Raw genomic sequence first — 24,304 nt, 5'->3', positions numbered from 1 at the left:
TCTGAGCAAACCACTGGCACCCAGTTGCCAGTACATTTCAGTTGTGACTTCAGGAAAGGAAGAAAAGCTTTGAACACTTCCAAATTCAAGTCAATCCAGATTATCCTTTACCAGAGAAAATGAGTTATGTCTATGAAGATTTGAGAATCACAAGCTTAGGGATTTAAGACCAGTCTCTAAACAAAGCAGAAAGTCATTCCTGTCCCATTCACTTTCAAGAAATAGATGATACCCTCCCGAATTTTCTCTCTTAGGGTTTGCAATATTACATGCCAGGCAAGCACTGCTTAAACCAGCAGTAGCAACTGCTATCACAGACATCTGAAAATAACACATTCCCTCTGACACGCCAACTCACTACTTTTAATTATGGCTCGTTAAAGATGTAAATAGAAAATGAATTATGTTCACCACTACTACAGATCCATTGCTGCAGTGAAATGATGCTGCTTGTGTTTCTATACAGAAAGAAACACTCCTGCTTTGAGGAACAGCATCACAGTAGATGGTTGTGATTTGCCAGCATCCAACACCACCATCACATGTTGTTGCCTATAGTTGAGCAGACACAGGTAGACAAGATGATTCATCTTAAAATAAATGAAGAGTAGGTATACATTGAAACATAGTATCTAAAGAAATCTGGCAAAGTGCTGGTGGTTCATGCCCATAATTCTACCTGCTCAAGAGGCTGAGCTGTGAGGATCTGGGTTTGAAGCCAGTCTGGTTAGGAAAGTTCATGCATCTTATCTCCAATTAACCACCAGTATGCTAGAAGTGAAGGTGTGGTTCAAGTGGTAGAGATGTAGAGATGCCAGCCTTGAGCAAAAAAGCTAAGGGAGAGAATCCAGGACCTGAGTTCACAAGGAAGGAAGGAATGAGGGAAAGAAGGAAGGAAAGAAGGAAGGAAGGAAAGAAGGGAGGAAGGAAAGAAGGGAGGAAGGAAGGAAGGAAAGAAGGAAGGAAGGAAGGAAGGAAGGAAGGAAGGAAGGAAGGAAAGAAGGAAGGAAGGAAGGAAGGAAGGAAGGAAGGAAGGAAGGGAGGGAGGAAGGGAGGGAGGGAGGGAGGGAGGGAGGGGAAAAAGAGGGGAGGGGAGGGAAGAGAGGAGTTCTAGAAAGACCAAATACAGCCGGGAGCTGGTGGCTCACGCCTGTAATCCTAGCTACTCAGTAGGCTGAGATCTGAGGATCGCGGTTCAAAGCCAGCCCGGGCAGGAGAGACCGTGAGACTACTATCTCCAATAAACCACCAGAAAACCGGAAGTAGCGCTGTAGCTCAAGCAGTAGAGCGCTCGCCTTGAGCTGAAGAGCTGAGGGACAGCGCCCAGGCCCAGAGTTCAAGCCCCACGAACGACAAAAAAAAAAAAGACCAAACACAGGTAGACAAGCAAAATCAGAGGAAACCAACACAAAAGAGATATGTAAAGAATCATGAAATTACATAAGTAGAAAGACTTAGATCTATTGTTTGATACATATTTTCCTTATTTATTTAACCAGAAAAATGTATACGTTTTCTCTTTACCTAGATTTGAATACAATGTAGTTTTTAAAAATTAGAATGAGGATCCTATCTTGCTGATAATTACTGACACTATGAAGTATTGACAGCAGATGCTTACTACAAGAACAGTCTATTTGAAACAAACAATGAATGTAAAAAAAAAGAAATTAAAAGCTAGGCATGGTGGTACATGCTTATATTCCCAACACTTGGGAAGCTGAAGCATAAGGACCTTACATTTCAGGCTAGTCTAGGCTGCTCAGCAAGGCTCTATCTCAAAAAAATAAGTTAAGAGACAGACCCAAAAGGACCACAGTGTAGGATTCTCAGGAGTACTTAAAATACCCAAATACCTAAGGACAACAAGTAGAGTAGAGATCCCAGCAACTGGAGGAGGAAGGAACAAAGGGGTGAATGGTCAATGGGTATGGGGTTTCTGTTTGCAATGATTAAAAAAATTCTAGAAATGGAGTCTGGGAGAGGATAGTACAAAATTGGGACTGTATATAACACTGCTGAATAGCGCCTTTAACATAATTAAAGTGGTAAATACCTGTCACATACCAAAAAGAGAGAGTAATAGAGACGGAGACAGATACAGAGACTGAGAGAGACACACAGAGACAAAGAGAGTTGATCCTCTGTATCCACGGGTTCTGCATCCACAGAATCAACCAAGCTCAGATCAAACAATATCTAGGAGAAATATCAACCTGCAAAGTCCATTGTATTGCCATTATTCCTTAGAACAAGATGCTTCATCCACAGTGTTGACATGTGTTAGGCATTATAAGTCATCTAGGCATAATTTAGGGCATGCTGGAGGGTTCTATATGAGTGCCACATCATTTATTTTTATTTTATTTTATTTTTGGGGGGGTCTAGTCATGGGGCCTGAACTCTGGGCCTGGGTGCTGTCCCTCAGCTCTTCAGCTCAAGGCTAACGCTCTACCACTTGAGCCACAGCACCACTTCTGACTTTTTTCTTTTTGCTTATGTGATGCTGAGGAATTGAACCCAGCATGCAGAGCAAGTGCTCTACCACTGAGCCACCTTCCCAGCCCTGCCACACCATTTTATATATGGAACATGAGCATCCTTATGTTATGGCCATAACATATAAGGGATTTGGAACCAATTCTCTTGGATATCAAGGGATAGTAATACATATTAATTATTAATTTCTCATATCACTACCCCCAATTAATACATACACATGCATATGTGCTGTATAATGTATAATATATTAGGTATATCAGATACATATAGGATATATACAATATATGCAATGTTTAAATAATATATCTATAATGCATAGCGTATATTATATGCAATCAAATTAAAGGATATTTTCAAAGACATGTCCATGTGACAGGTAGGTCCTTGAGACAGAATGCTGTTGAGTTCCTGACTCTCTGTAGAGAATGAAGGAAACCAGGAGAGGCTTGTGATGAAATTAGTTTGGCTGCTCAGTGGGAAAGTAGAGTCCCTATGTATACTATTGCGAAGTGGGTCTAGATGCAGGTGAACTGAGCCCCTGAAAATTGCCTAACCATCACAATTCCAGAGTTCAATGCAAGAATTTGATATTTGCGTTTGATATTTTAGAAACTCTTATAGCTGATCGATGTCCTAGTACAGATAACCACTCTGGAGTTTGTGTAGTTAATAAATAGCCATTTGAGCCGGGCGCTGGTGGCTCACGCCTGTAATCCTAGCTACTCAGGAGGCTGAGATCTGAGGATCGCGGTTCAAAGCCAGCCTGGGCAGGAGAGACCGTGAGACTCCTATCTCCAATAAACCACCAGAAAACCGGAAGTGGCGCTGTAGCTCAAAGTGGTAGAGCGCTCGCCTTGAGCTGAAGAGCTGAGAGACAGCGCCCAGGCCCAGAGTTCAAGCCCCGCGACCGACAAAAATAAATAAATAAATAAATAGCCATTTGGGTCCAGTTTACATAATATATTCTTGTGAGCTTCACTGGTCCTGACCTTTGAGAGTTGAGAGTTGAACTTCCTCTTTCATGAAATGCCATTCCCCATTCTTGCCAACTTTTGGATGTAAGTGTCACTCTGCTTGGGGTTTAATGTAATAATACATTTGTGTTCAGTCAGATGGAGGAAGCACAGTGCTTGCTTTAAATACCTGGGGTTCCTGCTGGGGACTCTCCCGCATGTTCTATTTACAGCGAAGGGCTGGCTCACTTTGGAGGCTCCCTTGGCATAGGACACCGGCCCCTTGAGAGTGGCCTACTTGATGGCCGTCTCCAAATGGCCAGGTGCCAATGGTATCATTTAGAAGAACACTTTCTTTCCTATCAACCTCTGCAAAGGAGATTAGGTCCTGGTGGGGTTTTAGTTTCTTTCCAAGGAAGAGGCAGGAGGGTGCTTGCTTAGCAAAGTGGACTGAAGTCAGTGTGGGAAAAGGAAGGCTGAGAGGACTGTGAAACCAGAGACCTGGTGATGGTAGAGCACTGTCATTGTAATCACAGACAATTTAAGTGTAAAATTTGTACTTGCTATTTGATAATGTCTTACAAAGAAGAACTGGGCATAGGTGAGTTGTTCTTGCCACTCAGGAGACTAGACCTAGAGGATCACAGTTCAAAACCAACCTGGGCAGAAAAAGTTGGTGAAATTCCGTTGTCATTTAACTGGTAAAATTCCAGACTGTGGTACAGCTCAAGTGGTAGAGCAAACCATGGAGCAAACAAGCCCAGTAAAAGCCTGAGACCCTGAGTTCAATCCCAGTACTGACACTGAGAAAACAAAAAAGGCTATGTTACAAAGGTCAAAAGAAATAAGGTCAAAAGAAGTGAAGCATGCACAGAACTAAAAAAGAATCACCTAAATTAAGGGAAAGCATGCAATGAGCTTTTGAGGTTTTCTTGAGACCACTTTGGAAACAGACAGCACCAGTATTTATGCTGATGAGCCAGAGGTATTTTTTCTATAGAGAACTCTGGGTAATGTGTGCCTCATCTAACTCCAGGGAGTCCAGTCTCTAACAGAGCAGATAAATAAATGACTGGTATCATGCTGGTAGCTCATGCCTACAATCCTAGTTACTCAGGAGCCTGAGATCCAAAGGACTATGGTGAAGGCCAGCCTAGGCAGAAAAGTCCATGAGACTCCATCTCCAACTAGCGTGAAGCTGAACTGGAGACATGGCTCAAGCAGTAGAGTACCATCCATGCAAGCAAGGCCCCTGAGTTCAAACTCCAGTCCTGCCAAAAAGTTAGATACACTGATAAACCAATCACTGGTAAAGCAGATCATGATCCCCTCCCACTCTAAAAACCTTCCAAAGCTTTCTACACTAAAAAAATCCCAGTCCCTACTATTCAATTCCTTCAAGTTTTTCATCTGTAGTAAGGAGACAGCTATATTACAGGGAATTGTGATCAGAGCTAATTTACATAAACTCCTCAATTGATAGTTCACATTAATGGGCTACCATTATTATAGGAGGCCCACCATATTTGGGTGCTCTGGACCCACAGATTTAGTCAATCACAAATTTGAAAAAAAAAATCCCTATAGACATTCTCCACGTTAGATATTTATCTTGACATTATTCCCTAAATAAGTTAACAACTATTCACATTGGATCAAGTATTATAAGAAATCCACGCATGACTTAAAATATAGAGGAAGAGCTGGGCACCAGTGGCTCACATCTGTCATCTTAGCTCAGGAGGCTGAGATCTGAGGATTCAGGTTGAGAGTCAGCATGGGCAGAAAACCCAAGATATTCTAATCTGGAGATTCCAAATATGTTATCTTCAATGAACCACCAGATACCCAGAAGTAAGGGTGTGACTCAAACGGTACAGTACCGGCCTTGAGTGAAAAAGACTAGGAAGAGGGTAAGGCCTTAAGTTCAAGTCCTAGTACTGATGCAAACCCCCCATGCACCCCCACTCCCCCACAAGTATGCTATATATGTATATATGTATGTATCTCCTGGAACCAGTCTTTCAATATATCAAGAGAAAACTGCATTAGATAGTCAAGCTACTTTTCCTCCCAGCTTCCCACTCTTCCTCCTGAGAGGGAAGATTCTACCCTCTTTCTTCTTCCCATCTGGGTGCATGGCCTACGTGCACAGTCTCACCAGGTGGAGCCCAAGCTGATCTTCAGAGTCTACTCAGTGCTTCCTACAAGCTCTCATAAGCCCTCACCATGCTCTGCCGCGTCTTCCCTGAGTATGAAGTGCTCAGCAAGGCATCCACAATAGTATGGAAATGTTTTCTTATGAACGGAGTAACTGAACACTGTGAAAACAATATGAAATGACTGATACTTTTGGGAAAGCCTGACATAACTTACCTAACTCATGTAGTTTTTACAACTCTGACAGATGTTGTCCTGTGCTGTTTTTTCATTAAAAAAAAAATCTTTCCAGGGTGGATAAAAAACAGGGTTACTCAAAAGAGGTGGAATAACTTTCTCAACATCAGGCTGCTATTCAGCCTCAAGAATCTAAGGCTTTAAACGTATTATATTGTTGTCCCACCACTTCATAGCAATCTATTACGTACTACTTTAAACACTTCTGTGGTGGCTGTAATCATAGGCTGGACATTAAAACTTTGAGGCCCCTTGATTGCTCATACAGCATGGTCACTTGAGTTAATAATAGTATATTACATACTGAAAATTTACGAAGAGATAACTCTTAAGTGATCTTACCACAAGGAAGAAAGTAAGTGTGAGTAAGTCACAGCTGTAATCCCAGCTACTTGGGAAGCAGAACTTTGGAAGATTAAGTTTTACGGCCAGCTGGGGCAAAAATTTAGTGGGACCCTACTTTAACATCTAAGCCTGAGGTGGTAGTACACATGCATAATTCCAGCTACATGGAATGCAAAAGGAGAAGGATCACATTTGGGATCTGACAAACATAGACAGTGCAGGTAAAGGCAACATCACTTTATTTTAAAAAAATAATCTAAAGCCAAAATGGCTGGACCGAGGGAATAGAGGCAATAAAACTCTTGCCTACCAAGCACAGGCCCTGAGTTTCAACTCCAGTGCCCCCAAAATACAACAGCAAAAAGAGAAAGAAAGGAAGAAAGCAAAAAGGAAGGAAAGCTCACTTTGAAGGAAAGCTCACTAGCTAGATTAATGACCAATGCTTCACAAAAAGCATGACATTCTTGTGTTGATTAGATACCATTTTATTTGTCAATTCTATCTCAATGGAAATATAAAAAAACACACCACTTTGGGATCTCTCAAGATAATCTAATCTTTACAGAGATCTTTAAAAATTTCAAGAAGATTTCACGCCTCTTTCACCCTTCTCCTGACTGAAGCTACTACTCTAGAGCTCACATTTTTATTTCCCTTTTGGTGCTAGGAGTAAAATTCAGGACCTCACGCATGCTCAGCAAGTACTCCATCACTCCATTGTACCTCCAGGTTCCAGCTCACAGATGCACAGATGCAGCCTGGGCTAGCTCACACAGGGACATCCTTAAAGATGCAAGGATCTCCACCCGCCTCCCCCCTACACACACACACACACACACACACACACACACACACACACACTAGACTTGTAGACACAGTCTGCAGAGGGCCATTCAAGATAAACATCTACTATATCAGGAAGCAACCAGAGGTGCAATAAAAACTTCTATAGTCTAGTTAGGATGCTCTGGAGTACCGGCTCTCACAAAAGAGCAATACAGCAGTCAGGAGCTCTTCATAAATGATCAGCAATGGGATTGGGAAAAGCTGGCAGTCCAAAGACAGTGCACCAGAGGCTAACGAAAGGTAAATTGGAAGGCTATCTTCATTCACCTTGGTAAACTTTGTATCTTCCAAACAGATGAAGGGCCAGGTTTTTAACTGAAAGCACAGCTCAGGTCAGAAAAGAGAGAGGCTCAGTTACAGCTCTTCACTATGTAAAATGAACAAAGATCAACTGAAATAAAATGCTGAAAATGAGATGGTATTTGATGTTTTCAAGCTAATCAAGTCAATAAATGTTGGCTGGATAATTTCTTAATCCAAAAATTATCCCAATTTTTTGTGTGTGTGCATACATGTATGTGCACATGTATGCCAGTACTGGGACTTGAACTCAGGGCCTGGAGTTCGTGCTTAGCTTTTTTGCTCACAGCTGGTGCTCTCCCACTTGAGCCATGCTTCCACTTCTGGTTCTTTACTGGTTACTGGAGGCAAGTTTATGGACTCTCCTGCCTGGTCTGGCTTTGAACTTTGACCCTCAGATCTCAGTATCTCCTGAGTTTACAGGCATGAACCAACCACCAATGCCCAGTGACAATCCTAACTTTTGTCATGATTTTATAAGTAAGAAACTAAAAACTAGGTACAGGTGTCATGCAAAAAAAATTAGTAAATTTCAAACTGGAATTGTCTTTTCTAACTTACTGATGCAAGCTAAATATGTATGAATATAAGGTATGTCTATGTATGTATATTTTATATAGTACAGCATTAAGCAAATTTCCCCTAATATCAAAATATTATATTAAAATCTGTGTAATCTGCCTCACATAACTGATTACCACAAATCTCATTTCGAATTCTTTGTTCACAGCGATTTTTTTTAGTGGCATTTTAGACATGTGATACTGAAAAGCATCCTTTGGAAAGGAACTTTAGGAGAATCAAAATTAATTTGGAAGATGACTTTTCCTTTATTGAAGCCAAGGTTTTTTTTTCCCCTCTCTTGGTATTTTAGCCAAATAGAATTCTTAGAAATCAAAAAAATATATAGTAACAAGCATATTCCTGGAGCAGAATAGATTTTTCAGCACTGAAAATGTTACATCGATCTTTTAATGTTACTCAGGCCTCACTTTTAAAAATTCCCTCAGGGAGAAAATGCCACATATTCAGATGATGTCCGCATCACATGGCATGGGTCATTAATTTAGAACTCTGATTGGCCCACACAATTTTGTACACTGTGAAACAGTTAAGAAAAGTGATTTCTAGTCATTTCACAAGGATGGTGACATAGTGCTGAAGTCAGTCTATCTGCTGTTAAAATTTTCTAATTGCCCAGGGTTGACCTGGGTAATTGTTTATTTTAAATGATATGATGTGATATCTAAATACTCTCATAAAAATTGTTTCTCCAGAAACATCTAATTTTTATAAGTTTATGAAATAGTAAATAGTACCGAGCCTAGCTAATAATGGAAGATTATCTGTGTTTCTTTTGACTGCCTATAAATACTTCTTAGACTATATCATATATGTGAATAAGTTTTAACACTTGGACTACAAATTCAAAATGAACTTTAATAATATCTGTATCTATAAACCTTCCATAGAGATAACTACATAAAAAGCTTATTACAGAAGTGGTGCTGTGGCTCAAGTGATAGAGTGCTAGCCTTGAGCAAAAAAGAAGCTCAAGGTTAGTACCCAGGCCTTGAGTTCAAACCCTAGGACCAGCAAAGAAAGAACTTATTGCATTGCAATGATGATAACACACAGAGAGAAGACATTGCAACTGAGACTCAATGCATGAATAGGTATTAAAATTGAATTATGCACAGAAGAACTAACATGAAGAGAAACATAGTAATTAAATTACACAGTATGTTTAGAAAGGAAAGACAGGTGTATAGAGAGATGAGAGAAATAGAAATCTACAGAAGATGAGATTCAAATGATTGATTGATAATGGCTTCCCACGGATCTTAAATGACCTACAGGGAAGTCCACATTTTAATCTTACAGAGAATAGAAAGTTAAAGAAATACTTTTTCAAATTTTCCTATCACTACACCATATCCATTCCTCACAAGGAAAAATATTGAATGGTTTTTTTAAAAATTCAAAACTACCCTAATACTCCAAATAAGTTCATTTTTGTTCCATTTACTTCTAGGCCTCGTTGATAGGCATGGATTATTGCTATTCTTCTTCAATCAATATATATCTACCACTTTGAAGTATGAATTTTATACTTAATGTTAGCTTGCAAATGACTTTCCACGTGTACACACACAACTAGAAATTTGAAAGTAGGAGAATGATTGATTAGATCAGAGCTTTTCTTTGAGAAGTTAATTCTCAAAATAGCAGAATAAAAGGAATGCCAAACAGGACAAGAATACTTCAGGCAAGAATAGTGTTCTGAAAGCTGCAGCCACAGTCCTGAAGTGATGCTAAGGATGAATGAAAGGACTCAGGGGAAGGGAACGAAGAGCAGTAAACAGATTACAAAAATATTCAATAAGTAACATTATCGTGTGGACCAAGGATGGGGCAGAAGAAGAGAAGATGTCCACAGTCATCAAATGCTCCAAGCTGACAATCCAGTTTCTTCTCAACAGAGCCCAAAAACAGGGAGACAGGATGACCTCATGTGAGGTTTACATTCAAATTGAACATACCTTTGACTTTCCAAGTAGCTCCATAGGGATGAAGCTGGAAGTAACTGAGCTTGGCTTCCAAAGAGTCATGAGCAGAGTCATGATCACATGCCCACATGGCCAGGATGCCTCCAGGGGGAATATGCTCAGAAAGAGCAGGGGGTTGGGGTGGGGGGGCACTTAACCTTTTAGTTCAACAGTGCGCCAAGGTAGCAATTCAATCCTAATTTCATCTGTTGTACAACCAATACCTCTGTTCACAGCTTTCAGTTTGTCACGAAGGAAAGGGATCAACCAAGCAAATCGACACCTGTTCCAATGATACCTGCTCTAAGTGGTAGTTGTACTTGGTAGGCCCAACCACACAGTTTCTCTGAAGAACTCTGCCATTAGCCTGTGATAGCATCAGCTTAGAAGAGCAAGTTCTACCACATTTCACACAAGGCATTTCATGGGCTATGCTGCAGCACATTGGCTTAGGTACCCGAGGAATCGAATTCCTGGAAAGCTTTCTAATGATGGTCTCTAGCAAAGGGAGAAAGTGGACTGGCTTTTTTCCCCTCTTTAAGAGCAGCCTTCCCCAAAGCAGTGACAGTTTGGAAACCCTGCAGATCTCAAGAATACTTCATGGTAAATGGTGCATGGAACATCATGTCTAACAGGACACATGATGTTTTGGGGGAGCCCGATATTTCTCTTTTCCTACTTGGAAGGAAACGATGGCTTCTAGGAATGAAATTCTCCATGCACAACCAAATGCCTCCAAATCAGAAAGGCCAACATCTGGTACTCCACAAAAAGCCTGCACTTGCAAATTTCTTTCAATTTTGTGTGATAGCCTTTCACAACAGCTTAAAGAAACCTAGGCAAACAATTGTATATGTTTTTTTCTATACCCTGGGATCTTCTCCTGCATCACAAAACAGCTCCACCCCATCCACCTGAGTAAAAGCTACCCAGAGGAAAATGCAGCAAGCCAGGCCTTCATGAAGCATGTGTTCAAAAGCCTCATTTGCCCTCCTTGCTTTTCCTTTCACTTGGCTGAGAATATGCAAAGAACATATTTTGTTATGCCCTGCTGCTTTCCAAATGCCTAAAGTTAAAATGGAATAGAAGGAACTGCCATTGTGGTACATACCTATGGACCTCAGCACTCAGGAGGCTGATGTAAGAGGATTGAGAGATTGAGCCTGGCTACATAGTGTGACCCTGTCTCAAAACCAAAATAAAAAAGCTGGAAACTGGTGGCTCATGCATCTACTCCTAGCAATTCAGGAGGCTGAGATCTGGGGGTTGCAGTTCAAAGCTAGCCTCTGTAGAAAAGTGAGAGTCCTATATCAAAAGAGCCAGAAGTAAAAGTCTCATATCAGAATAGCAATAACTGAAGCTGTGGCTCAAGTGGTAGAGCAGTAGCCTTAAGCAAACCAGCTAAGCGACTAAATCCAGGACCTGAGCTACAGCCTTTTTTGCATACGCAAAAAAGTTTTGTTGCTGGGGCTGGGAAGGTGGCTCAGTGGTAGAGCACTTGCCTTGCATGCATGAGGCCCTGGGTTTGATTCCTCAGCACCACATAAGCAAAAAGAAAAAAAGCCGGAAGTGGCGCTGTGGCTCAAGTGGTAGAGTGCTAGCCTTGAGCTGAAGAGCTGAGGGACAGCGCCCAGGCCCAGAGTTCAGGTCCCACGACCGGACCCTCCCCAAAAAAAAAAAGTTTTGTTGTTGTTTGGAACAGATTTTTGCTCTATAGCCCAGGCTGGTCTTGAACCTCTATCTTCCTAAGCACCAGAGTTATAAAGTATGTGTCACCACATGTGGAATAAAAACACGCACTTTTTTGTGGTCCTACTGAGGTTTAAACTCAGGGACACATGCTTGCTACACTAGTGCTCTACCACTTGAGCCATGCCTCTAGCCCTGATTTTTGCTGATTATTTTTGAGATGTGGTCTTGCTTCTTGCAAAGGCATGTGTCTGAGCCATGCCTATTTTAGACTTCCCACTGTTGCTGGAATAGCAGGTATGAACCAGTGCATGAACCAGCTTTCCTCCATGGGCATGGAGTCTCTCAGATTTTTCTGCTCAGGCTGGCCTGGAATAGCAATTCTTCCAATCTCAGCTTCCCAGTGACTTGGGATAACTATGCCCAGCTATGAGTTGAGGAGAGATCTTGTTAACTTTTGTACTCAAACCAGCTTTGAACCATGATCTGCCCAACCAGCTTCTAAACAGCTAAGATTATAGGCATGAGCTACTGGGGCCTGGCAACAAACAAACAAACAACAACACTACCTTTTCAATACACTTAGTGGCCAGGTGCCTATAATCCTAGCTACTTAGTAGGCAAAGATCTGAAGATTTCAGTTCAAAGCCAGCCTGGGCAGGAAAGTCTATGAGACTCTTATCTCCAATGAACCACCAAAAAAAAGAAAACAAAAAGAAAAACCCAGAAGTGGTACTGTGGCTCAAGTGGTAGAGCACTCACCTTGAGCTGAAGAGCGGAGGGACAGCACCCAGGCCCCGAGTTCAAGCCCCACAGTCAAAAAAAATACAATACACTTAGTATTTGTGATATTGTGAAATACATATTTGCTGTTTGTCCTCATTTCTTGGCACACAAGAATCTCCAAAGTTCTAAGTATCTTTCTGCATATAAAAAAGTTGACCTGATGATTGTCTGTCACCACAGCTACAGGATTGAGGGCAGTTCAAGGAAAGACCAAGGCAAGATTTCGGTGCTAGGACTTTTAGCCTTCCTTCCAATATCCAGGGAGAGGAGAGAAGCTGAAGCTTGAGCTAATTAAATACAGACAATAATTTCATCACTTATGTCCACATAATAAAGTTTCCATTAAAAACTAAAAGAACTTGTGGATGCTGTGCCTGGAGCAGGTGCAGAAGCTCTACATCTTTTCTCCCTCTACCTCATCGCTTACATCTCTTACCTGTACCTCTGGAGTATCCTGTATAATCCACAGGAACACAATTGATTACTACTGTGGGTTATGCAGGATATTTGCAAGACAGTGTTTGTGCACCAATAAACCAAGTGTTTCTGTGGCCCCTCCTATCAAATTCACGCAACTCCAAGGAAGAGGTGCTTGAAATCTTTGTTGCTAGTGGTCCTCAGGGTCTCTTATTCTGGCAAGCCAAAGCAAGACTGCAGGCAAGGTGGGGATAGAGGTCATGTTTATTTAAAGCTCTCTGTCCACGGAGTTATCAGTAGCAATAGCAGGCCGTCCACAGGCTCGTCTTCTGTCCATCAACACACCTCTCACCCATTGTCCACTCAACCCAGGGTGCCTGTTTTATACTCCAGCCAGACAAAACTTAAGCATTTGGCCGAGGATGAGACCAGGCATGCGCACTCGGTCTCAAGGCTACATGCACAGCGCATGTGTACTGGACTCTGGCTTACATGGATATTCTGAACCAGCTGAATCCCAATCCTTGGGACGTGTACACCCAAAGCCATCCTGGCGTTAGAGGTGGGAAAGCCCGAGTAACTCGTTTACCCAATCATCTGGTCAGTCAGAGGCTTGTGACTGGAGTGGGAAAGAGTACAAAGTGAGAGCCATGGAATCTACACGATCTCCAAGTAGACAATGTCAGATGGACTTGAATTGGAAGACGCCCCCCTCCACCCACCCCCTCCTCCACCCCACAGGTCCTCAGCCTGAGCTCTTTGTATCACTGCCCCTACACGTAAGACTTCTGTGTTGTGAGAGACAATAGGGGAAAGTGAGTTTGCATTTCCCATATCCATTCCACACTGGTATTCTTAAGGTAATACATGTCCTGATGACCTCAGTTTTTCCTTCTGAACCCAGGGTGGCTAGACTGTGATGAACTTGTGCTTGGTTTCCAATAGAAACTAACACGAGACCCCCACCTCCCCACCCACCCACGTTGGACTCACTAGCAAGAGCCCTTGGGAAATTTAGAAGCAGCCACACCCACCCTGCAAAGCCCTTGGGGATCACTTCAGGCTGGTGCTGGAGCAGGAAGAAGAGGAGGAGGCAAGGCAGGGTCAGGTTCAAGGCAGATTCAGAGCCTGCATCTGCCACTGCCAATGGATGCTCTGGTGTGCATTCACTGCCACTTAACTTTTAGCCCTGTCAACCACAGGACTGTTCTTCCACTGCCATAGCAGACCTCCTGTGAGGTCTACCAGCTGAAAGGAACACACACACACATGTGAGCGCAGTAACCTGCCATGGGTGGCAGGGGTGGCTCTAGGAACAACTCAAGCTTCTAGTGCATCATAGCACAGTTCCTCCTGTCTGATTTTTCTCCCTGTGTAGCTCTAGAGACCATTCTGTGGCTCTAGTCCACTCTCAGTAAATGATGCCCAGACATAGTTGGGCATTACTGTCATGTTAGAAGGGACAGAGTCAGTGGTTAGAGAGATTTCCCAAAGAGCCTCTGACCTAGAGGAAAAGACTTCACCCATTTGGACAAAACTGAGCTTCTAAAAGTTCAGATGTCGTGCTGACTTCACATCCCCCAAAAGGTAGGCTAACAGAAGAATAATAAATGGGAATCCTCGCAGTCTCATACTGCTCTGATCAACAAGCAAATACTTCTGGGGGCATCTATCATGGGTCAGTTCTGTACCCTCTGCTGTGGGGACAAAAAGTAAGAGGCAGAATTGTTCTCAGTCAGTTGGTCTCAAACCTCTCTGCAAACCTCTAAGCTCCCTCTAACCTCTAACCTCCAAAAGAGTTACCAGAGGTGCATTTCCTGAATTCCCTCATCCCCATAAATTCTGATTCTATAAGCCCAGGGTTCCTGAGTATGCGATTTTAATAGCCACATCCGGGTGAATGGGATGCAGGAGATCCTGAAACTAGACCACCTTTGGGAGACACTGGCCTGTGACCTGTTCCTGTTTTGAAGTAGTTTGCCACCTGAATGGGGTGTTGGTAAATACCCACAAAGCAACAAATGATACATAGCAATCCATTCTGTGATGATGCAGCTTCTAAGCATCCTAGACATTCGTTAAGAGGAACCTTAATGAAGCCCTGAGCACTTGGCAGGCATTTTGAATGAGTGCCTGGCTTGATGTTAGGCAGGACTTAGACATAAGCAGCCCTAAGCAATCCTGTTAATCAAACCCCCTGATTCACAGTGACAAGGTGTCCACAAGCACACAGCACAAATGTGGATGAAGGCATGGGCTAGAAGACCACCAAACAGGTAAAGAGGCCTCTGAGGTTGCTTACAGGATGTGCTCATCAGGAGAACTATAAAACATCATGTTTGCATTTTCACTCTGCTACATTCATGTGGTTTCCTGAACTTCACAATCTAACATTTGTAAGGGCTGGGGTGGGGTGGGGAGTGGGGAGAAATTGCTGTTAAGAAACCCAAATAATGCAGCATTCTGAGGCAGCCAGCCAGCTGCTAACAAGAATAACATCTGAGCATCAATTAGAGCATCGTTCACAGTTCTGCTTCAGAAAGGAGATATTCGGTGAGAAAGAAAAGTAATAAATCCTGTTCAATGTAAAACAAAGTTTGGGACTCCCCAGGTACAAAGGCAGGCAGCTCTCAGTCATCCGATGACAGTAAATACAAGAGGAGAAAGTTCTGTCCTCTACAGAGAAAAGAAAGGACACTAAAAGAAGCCTTGCTTGTTTATTTAATGGGAATATTTATAAAAGATGGTGACGTATTTTCTCAATGTTGCAAGGCCATAAATTATTAACCATGGATTCCAAAACCAAATGCTTGCTTCACTAAAAGGCTGTCTGGATGGCTCACAAGGGGAGAGCAGGAAGTGTCCCAAGGTACTCCCTTTCCTCCACCCATACACAGAAAATTCCACTGGGCAAAAATTAAAGGGTCTGATTATTTAATTAATTTCACTACAGGGCACTACATTGTAAATTTGCAAAAGCCCTTGGAGATCACTCAGACACAGGTTCAATTTTTTTTTAAACAGGTGACCCAGAGAGACAAAAGACATACGTTTTCTCTCATGTGTGGAAGTTAGATCTAATTTATAAGTATATATGTACACACACAGGATCCTATGTACAAGTATCCAGTTGTGTTCACTAAAGTATTATATTTTCAGGGGAGAATTAAAATGGTACAACTCTTGTCACAATTTATAGCCTAACAAAATGAATACCAGGAAGTTGGTAATTGAGATGTGTGGGGAGGGGAGAGATCAAAGGGTGGTTGGGCAAATGAATGAAGAGAGGAAGAGGAGAAGAATGAAATCATAATATGCAATGTATATCCTAGGAGAACAGAGTGGATTGGTGGGGTTGGGAGGAATGGGAGAGGACGATACAAGGGGTCATATCAATCAAGATGTATTATATTCATAAACTGGCATGTTGAATTATAACCCCTTTGTACAACTAAAGATAATAAAAATTCAGTTCAAAAAATGATTTTACAGGTGAGACATTCCAAGAAGATATGTCTCTGAGGTCACCATTAGAAGATTTAAGTTTCCAAAAATACCATGAGTGAATGTTCTGAAGCCAATATTCTTTGATGTACTTTGGAATTCTTTTTTGTTTTGTCTTTTCTTTTTGTTGGTACTGGGGATCGAACCCAGGATGTTGTACTTGCTAGGCAAGCGCTTTGCCACTGAGCTACATTCCAGCCCACTTTGGAATTCTTTAATCATTCTTTTATAGTTGTAAATGCTTGAATTGCAACTCCCAGATTAAGATTCTCATTCAGACTAAGCGTCTCATTCAGAGGATCGTGTTCAGTTACAAGTACCTCAAGAAATATAGCAGGAGTAAGTTTTAGAGTACATAGATGAAAATAATTGATCATAAACCTTATAGACAATTAAAAGGAATAAGCATTCCAACACAAAGAAATAAATGTTGAGGAAGATGAAATACTAATTATCCCAAGTGGAACATCACATACTGTATTCAAGGTAGGAAATCATCACACTGTACCCTATTAAAAATTACTCGGTGAGCATTTGTTGAACAGGACCTGATAACTCTTAATGATTATTATCTTGTCACCCCAATACTTCATTACAGGGTAGCAAATAATTGTCCAACGAATCTACTTTCTCTTGTGTGACCAGTTAAAACCTTATCCTTTCAGATAAAATAGAATGTATGGAAGATTTTATAGATTTGTTGTTTGTAAGCAATTCTGTATATGTGTTTGTGTGTATATTTTTTCTAACCACAAATGTGTTCTCCTTAGATCATACTATTCCACGGTTTTCAGAAATGAGCCCACCGCGTGAATTTGCTTGCCATTTGGCTTATGGTCATTAAAATAACATTTTCTCAAATGTTTCATTACTTGGGCTGTAGAGAAATATCTTATTCAATAAGATGTCTGGGAATACTAAATAAACTCTGCAAGATGAAATTGAAAACTAACAGATACCAAGTTCTCCTGATGACTTACCAGAAGTCAATCAGGATTCCAGGTGATTTGTGCAGGCTGAAGTCCCCTTTGTCTTGTTCATGGTCCAGAGCAGCACAACTTTTGAGTCTTCAAAACAGTTTCTTTCATTAGGCTCCAGTTTGCTGCATTCAAACAACACAAAACACCAAGTCAGAAGGAAAATGCCACTTCAAGCAGTTACTGGGGATTCAGGGGAAATCCCTGGCCTTTCTCAAATGGCTATCTGATAACCTCAAATAAGCATCTTAATTACCAAAACGAAGCTACAGCACATCTTATGTACACAAGAGTACCCTAAAATACCAGAGGTGAGGGTGCACAGGGAAAGAAAGGAAACCAAGTAGGATTTTGGGGTGGGTACACAAGTGGAAGACGTGCTTGCCAAACTTGAAGTTTATCAACTGAATGAAGGAAATACAGGTTTCATTATTTTTACATGATTGAAGATTCTGTTTCTTCAGGGCATTCAGAAAGTAGAGAAAGTTTTGTTTCGAGAAAAAAAAATCACCCAATTCTGCACAATAAAACCTCAGATTCACTGAACAACTAGTAATTTTTTTTTCAATAGCAGGCTATTGGGATTGAATCAAAAAAAGTAGAGGAAAGTCCTATTTTGTACTAAAAACAGGCCGTTAGTGGGCTTCCCTAGTCTGCCTCTTGATAAATTTGATAAATACCTTTGCTTCCCAAGATGGAAAACAGAAAATGAATCGTTAAGATATGCATGCCTCTTTACCCCCACTCAGAACAGCCCAGAAAGCCTACACACCAGAGCAGAGCTGTGTGTGGCAAGGTCACTCTGGAAAGTTCTTTTATGTCTTAGCATCTTTTAAACCTCACTTGTACAGAATGGGGTTCAAGTTTATTCTGATGCTTGCTCAACTTTACCAAGGGTTTGGGTTGGCTTTTTGTTTTTTCTGGTTTTTTTTTTTTTGATAATGGCTATTTGAGATACTGAAAAAAGTCCTCAAAAGATGACTCTATCTTTATATATACACATATTTATATAAATGTATATTTTATATAAATATAATATATATATATATGTAATGAGCTCTTACCATCTATTTTTGAAAACTCATTACAAGATTAGCACCTGGTTCTAAGTATCCTGGGGGGAATCACCATAAATCTCATCATGTGACTTACTTGTAAGTGAGAAGCTATGCTGGTACCTTCTCGAGGTTGCTGTATGGCTAACTCTTAGTCTGAAGTTGTTACTTTCTGAAATAAGTCAGCCTTTGGTCGGGGCAATAATGGGGTTTAAATTTAGGTCCTAGAGCTTGTTAAGCAAGTACTTTACCACTTGAGCCATATCCCTAGTCCGATCCTGCTTGATAGTTATTTTTAGCTAGAGGCTCATTTTTTTTCAATTGTTATTATTTTTAGTTTTACAGAGGAGTTTCAACTCAACATCTGTGAGTGCAACGTCTCTCCTTTCCTCATTCTCTCCCATCTCTCCCAACCCCACCCATCCCTTCAGTTGATCTAGTTCCATTTTTCACGTACATTAATATTATGACTGTGTTGGCACATCCTTCCCCTCTCCATTTGCCTGCACCACCCCCCTCTTGATCTCAACCTCCAACCCCCAACACAAGTTCTAGCTTCTCAGTATTCATTTTGTTAAACTGTAAATTAGCTGCTGAAAGAAGTTACACGTCGAAATCACATTTCAGTTCATATATTCATGGATATAATGCAGATGACCCTGTATATGTTTCATATATTTATGTACTTTCATATATATATGTAATTTTGAACAGATTCACACATGTAAGAGAAAGCTTGTGTCTCTTTTGACGCATAGTATTGCCCTGAATCAGCCTGAACTGTCATCGTCTTTCTGCTACCACCCATAAAGCTGGGATGACAGGCATGCATCACCATGCCTGGCCCAGTGGTCAGCTTTTCTGAAAGAGCTTTTGGAGAGTTGTGTGTATCTGGAGTTAAATCGTGTAGACACTTAAAACTTTTGAGAAGCCACTGTCACCCGGTTAATGTTTAAAAATGAGTTGAGTTCCGTGTCCTGAAATGTTCAGTCTAGCTGGAAGAGAAACTGCCTGAAAATGGCAAAGTCTCTATTTCCTCAATAGTATCAAAATTCACAGAAAACAGGGTTTTAAGGATTTTTTTATTAAGTTTTCAGATCAGTTTTCATGAAATGTAACCCAGCTCTCACTCAAGTGTCTAACAGTAACATATTGATACAAATCAACAGAAGCCAGGAAGTTCAAAGTATGACAAACTGTCTTTAGCTCACTGGTTTAGTAAAAACAGAATTTGGAGAGGGAAAGATGTTAGCAGGCTCACTCAAAGTTATATTGGCTGGCATCAATTTTTTTTTCTTTTGAGCTAAATTTTTCTTATGTTAACCAATTTCATATCTTGGTATTTTAAAGTTGGAAGGGAAGTTTCCAGATAGCTCAACTCAAAGGAGTCGAGAGTTACATATCTCTTATAGTACACAGCAACTTAACATGTACTTTGACTATAGGCTAGATTAAATCACTCAAGCTCACTAACGTATTTGTGTGTGTGTGTGCACATGTGCACACATGAGCACACACGCATGCATACACACACGTGCACACACACGCATGCACGCATGCACGCGTGCGTGCATGCCAATACTGGGCCTTGACCTTAGGGCCTTGCACTCTTGCTTGGCTTTTCCCGCTGAAGGCTAGTGACACAGCTCCACTTCCAGATTTTTGAAGGTTAATTGGAGATAATAGTCTCAAGCCTTTCCTGCCTGGTTTGGCTTTGAACCACAATTCTCAGGTCTCAACCTCCTGAGTAGCTAGGATTAGATGTAAGCCACCAGCATATATCATCTCACTAACTTTTAAAACTCTGTGTGTGTGTATGTATGTGTGTATACAGAGACAGAGACAGAGAGAGACAGAGGCAGAGACAGAGACAAAGAGAGAGAGAGACAGAGAGACAGAGGCAGAGACAAAGAGAGAGAGAGACAGATAGACAGAGAGAGACAGACAGAGAGGGGTCAGCCTTCCACATGCTGGGATCACAGACCTGCTCTTATTTAATGTAATAATTGAATGTTTTGAATAAAAGAAGCTCACCAGAGCCTAATCCTTCTTTCTAGTGCTCTTTTTTTCTGTGTATTTTTTGCCCTAAAGAAGCAAATTCATTTCTGAATTAAATTCTTACCACCTGTCTTGGACAAAATCTATGTTACAGGGGCAGCAAGTCTCCACTGATACCTGAAGACCTTTGCTGGCAGTCAGAGCCCCAGGTGTCTGGAGTAGCATGACTGAGACTGCGTGGGGTGGGGGTGGGGAGAGCAGGCTGTAGGCACAGGCTATGACTCATCCTAGTGACAACAATTTCCATTCTTATCTCCATAGAAGTGGAGCTGGAAATGAGTCATTTTGTGAATTATAGCTGACCCTCAATTACACACACTTGCAAGAGGTATCAAACAAAAACCACTGAAAATTGTACATGCCTTTTAAGCAATCATGCCAATGTGTACAGGGATGGAGGTGTGGTTCACAGGTAAAGTCAAGCTCAAGACCCTGACTTCAATCCCCTGGACTTCATACCTTCTACCCTAAGGGGAAAATATTTTATTTCTGATGTGCTGGGGATCAAAGCCAGAGCCTCATGCATGCTACTTAAGTGCTTTGTCACAGAGCTACATCCCCAGCTCCAAGAAAAAAATATCTAAATATGCTTTCCTTTTCAGTAAATTCTTCCCACTGCTGCTAATGAGCAGCCAAACACACTGGCTTGTGTTTAATCTAATTGCCTACCTATTCTTGTGTTCTAATGGATGTTATCAACTTCAGACAGAGTCAGAAGACCAGAAAAAAAAGAAAGAAAAAAGAAATGGAAGACCGGACATTTACATAATCACAACAATAATACTGGAACAAAAGTTATTAAAGATTTATGAATCATATTTCTGGAATGTTTCCAGGTAATATTTTTGGACTTCTGTTGACAATGGGTAACTAGAACTACAGAATCATGGGTAAGGGCAGGTAGGCAGGAGGGTGCTATACTCAGTGCTGAAAAAAATGAACAAGACACTGAATCAGACGCTTACTGTGATTTGTTTAGATTTTTCAAAATAATGAGGGACCATCCATTTTTCAGTGGTCAATAGGAAACCACTAAGGATTCAGAAAATATTTAAATATTTCACAATGAACTGGTCAAACCAAAACCATTTTTAAAAACAAGCTGAATTATGTATAAGGCAATGAGTATTGTCCCTTTTATTGTAACAAATTAAGAGGTTTCTATTGTTTGCTTGACTCCGACATGTGGCATACAGAAAGTGAAAGGAATTATCTTTACTTTTGCCTGGATCAATACAAACTCACGATAGCATGTGACAGAAAAGAACTACTACTGGTTGGTGTGGACGCCATTGTTTCTGATGCAATGTCCATCACAAAGCCAGTTTTGATCCAGAATTGGATCGAAGCAGAGATCCCTGAATCTAGACAGAGATCCCTAGGCTCTGCACCTTTAGGTTCAACCCACTGAGGATTAAAAATACTCGGGGAAAAATATTTTGCTTAGATTCCACTCAGCTAGAATCTTTTGCTTGTCACTATACTCTAAAAATTACAGCTTCAGAATTTATATGACGTTTTGTTCTATCAGATATGATTGAAAGCAGGGGTGGATGTGCATGGGTTATTTGCAAATATTATACCATTTTATGGAAAGAACTTGAGCATCTGGGATTTGGGTATGGGCAGGGGTCCTGGAATCCATCCTCCACAGATACTCAGGAACAAATGTGCTTATTTTAATGTTTTAAGTGTTAGGACTGCGCTTGCATTTAGTGAGAACTGGAATACTAGAAAAACAACTCATGAAAAGAAAAATGAAGAAACCCATTGCCATTTATAAATCTTTCTGCTACCCAAAGCAGAAAGTAAGTGATGTGTCCCCAAAGGTATTTTTTTTAGCATTTAAAAATACCAAACAGTAGTAATGGCCCAACGTCGACACTGCTACCATTTAACCTGCAATTTGGACAATTTGTATAAGGATGAAATTACTTTGTCTTATGACATAAGGAACAGATGCTACTCATTAACACACAGAAATGCCTAAAACAGAGTTTTCAAAACGGATGAGTTTGGAAACATAAGTAGAAACAGTTTCAGAGAGCAGAAGCCAAATAAAGCCACAGACTATGTGTTGTTGTTGTTGTTGTTGTTGTTTTTTAAGAAAGCCAATCAAATTACCTGGTAATTTTTTTAGCCTCTCGGCAAATAAAGTATGAGTTTGAAGCTAAGTACTTGATGGTAATTTTTTTTAATAAGAGAATAGGGAAAAAGTAGCATGAATCATATACATATACTAGCTGTGTGCCCCAGTCCTCCATGAGCATTATGTTATGCTAAAAATAAAAGGATTAAAAAATTGGAATAAATTTAGGGACCACTCTTGAGGGACTTTGATACATTCATCTATATATATATATATATATATCTATATATATATATATATATATAATAAACCTCTAGGAGGGGAAAGAGCATGTAAGTTGGCACAATATATTTCTTTATCACAGGACCTCTCTCCAGACACAATAAGCAAGCAGTGGATAGTTGTTGATCAGAAATTACTTCAGTAAGAAATATGCTATACTAATAGAGCTCAAACTTTTTGGTGTCAAGTTTTAATATTCCTCAAGAAATCCAAAGACCTTAGTTAAGTAGCTACTATTTAACAATAAATAGTGCATTCAAAATAAAGAAACTAAGAACTTTAAACCATTTATTCTTTGAGTTTTGCTCTGCTTTGTTATTTTTGGTTCTGGGGATTAAACCTAAGATCTCAAACATGCTGAGTACATACTTTGCCACTTAGGTAACTGAAAAACTGGCCCAGTCCATGTTAATTAGACACACACGTGAACATATTCATTGATATATACAGTACCTCAAATAATCTGTACTTATGAAAAGTAACTATTTTCAAAAATAACTACTTTCAAAAACAAAGACATTAGTGAGAGGACTGTCAATTGGTTTGACTTTTTTAATAAATCTCTTTAGTGTCTGGCCTAATAGAAAATTGTTACATTCAGGGCTAGGGATGTAGCTCAGAGATAATGTACTTTTATTTAGCAAAAACTACAAAAACCTAAATTTATACATATCCTTCTGAATTTGGTTTGCTGTTATATGGCTGAAATAGATGGAGAAAATATGGCCTCTTCTTCAGCTAACTGTGGATACTCCTTTTCTATGTCAGACCCAAGTTTCATAAGTAAAAACTTCCCCATGGAGAGTAAAATTGTAGATTCTTAAACAGACCACTTAGTCCTGTGAAAAAATATTGGCTCCATAAATCATGTAGATATTCCAAAATAAAATAGATTTTACAGTTTATTAGAATACATTACTTAGACTCTAGAACTCTACTATACACTTGGGAGAGAAAAAAACACAAATAATGGCATAGTATTATTACAAAAATATTTTCCAGGCTCCAGTGGCTTATGCCTATAATCCTAGCTATTCAAGAGGTTAAAATCTGAGGATCACAGTTCAAAGCCACCCTGAGCATAAAGTCCATGAGACTCTTATTTCCAGTTAATCACCAGAAAACCAGAAGTGGCACTGTGGCTAAAAGTGGGTAGAGAGCTAGAATTGAGCAAAAAAGAGCTCAGGGACAATGCCTAGGTCTCAAGTTCAAGCCCCATGTCTGAAAAAAAAAGATACCCAAAGAACTACAAACCAATACTGTTTGTCTTTGACTGTTTGCCATTAAATGCCAATGTATTCATGAAATAATAATAGCTTATATTTGAGTGTTATGCCTTTATAATATGTCCTATAAGCCTTCTCGTGTAAATGTATGTTAGAAAAAGGTTGTAATGTATACTAACATTTGGCAAAAAATAATGTAGAGTTTAGATATATTGATACATATTGTCCTTCCTAAATACTTAACCATGGTAGGTGGTGGCCAGTTTATTGTGTTCTTTTCAACAAGCAAACAATGGAGGCTAAATAACATATTAAAAGAACCAAATAAG

General features: G+C 40.4%; 1 protein-coding gene across 1 annotated transcript in view; it reads right to left on the bottom strand.

Annotated features, from left to right (window-relative positions):
• Atxn1 (ataxin 1) overlaps positions 1-24,304 on the bottom strand; it is a 402,543-nt gene that overhangs the window by 279,481 nt on the left and 98,758 nt on the right. Inside the window, exon 4 of the mRNA XM_013030467.1 lies at positions 17,269-17,390. The gene's annotated coding sequence lies outside the window, so the exon portion shown is untranslated. The remainder of the gene's footprint in view (positions 1-17,268; positions 17,391-24,304) is intronic.

Source organism: Dipodomys ordii, unplaced genomic scaffold, assembly GCF_000151885.1.
Source record: "Dipodomys ordii isolate 6190 unplaced genomic scaffold, Dord_2.0 Scaffold130, whole genome shotgun sequence".
In the NCBI taxonomy this organism is placed as follows: Eukaryota; Metazoa; Chordata; class Mammalia; order Rodentia; family Heteromyidae; genus Dipodomys; species Dipodomys ordii.
This window is presented reverse-complemented; position numbering and strand designations above follow the sequence as displayed.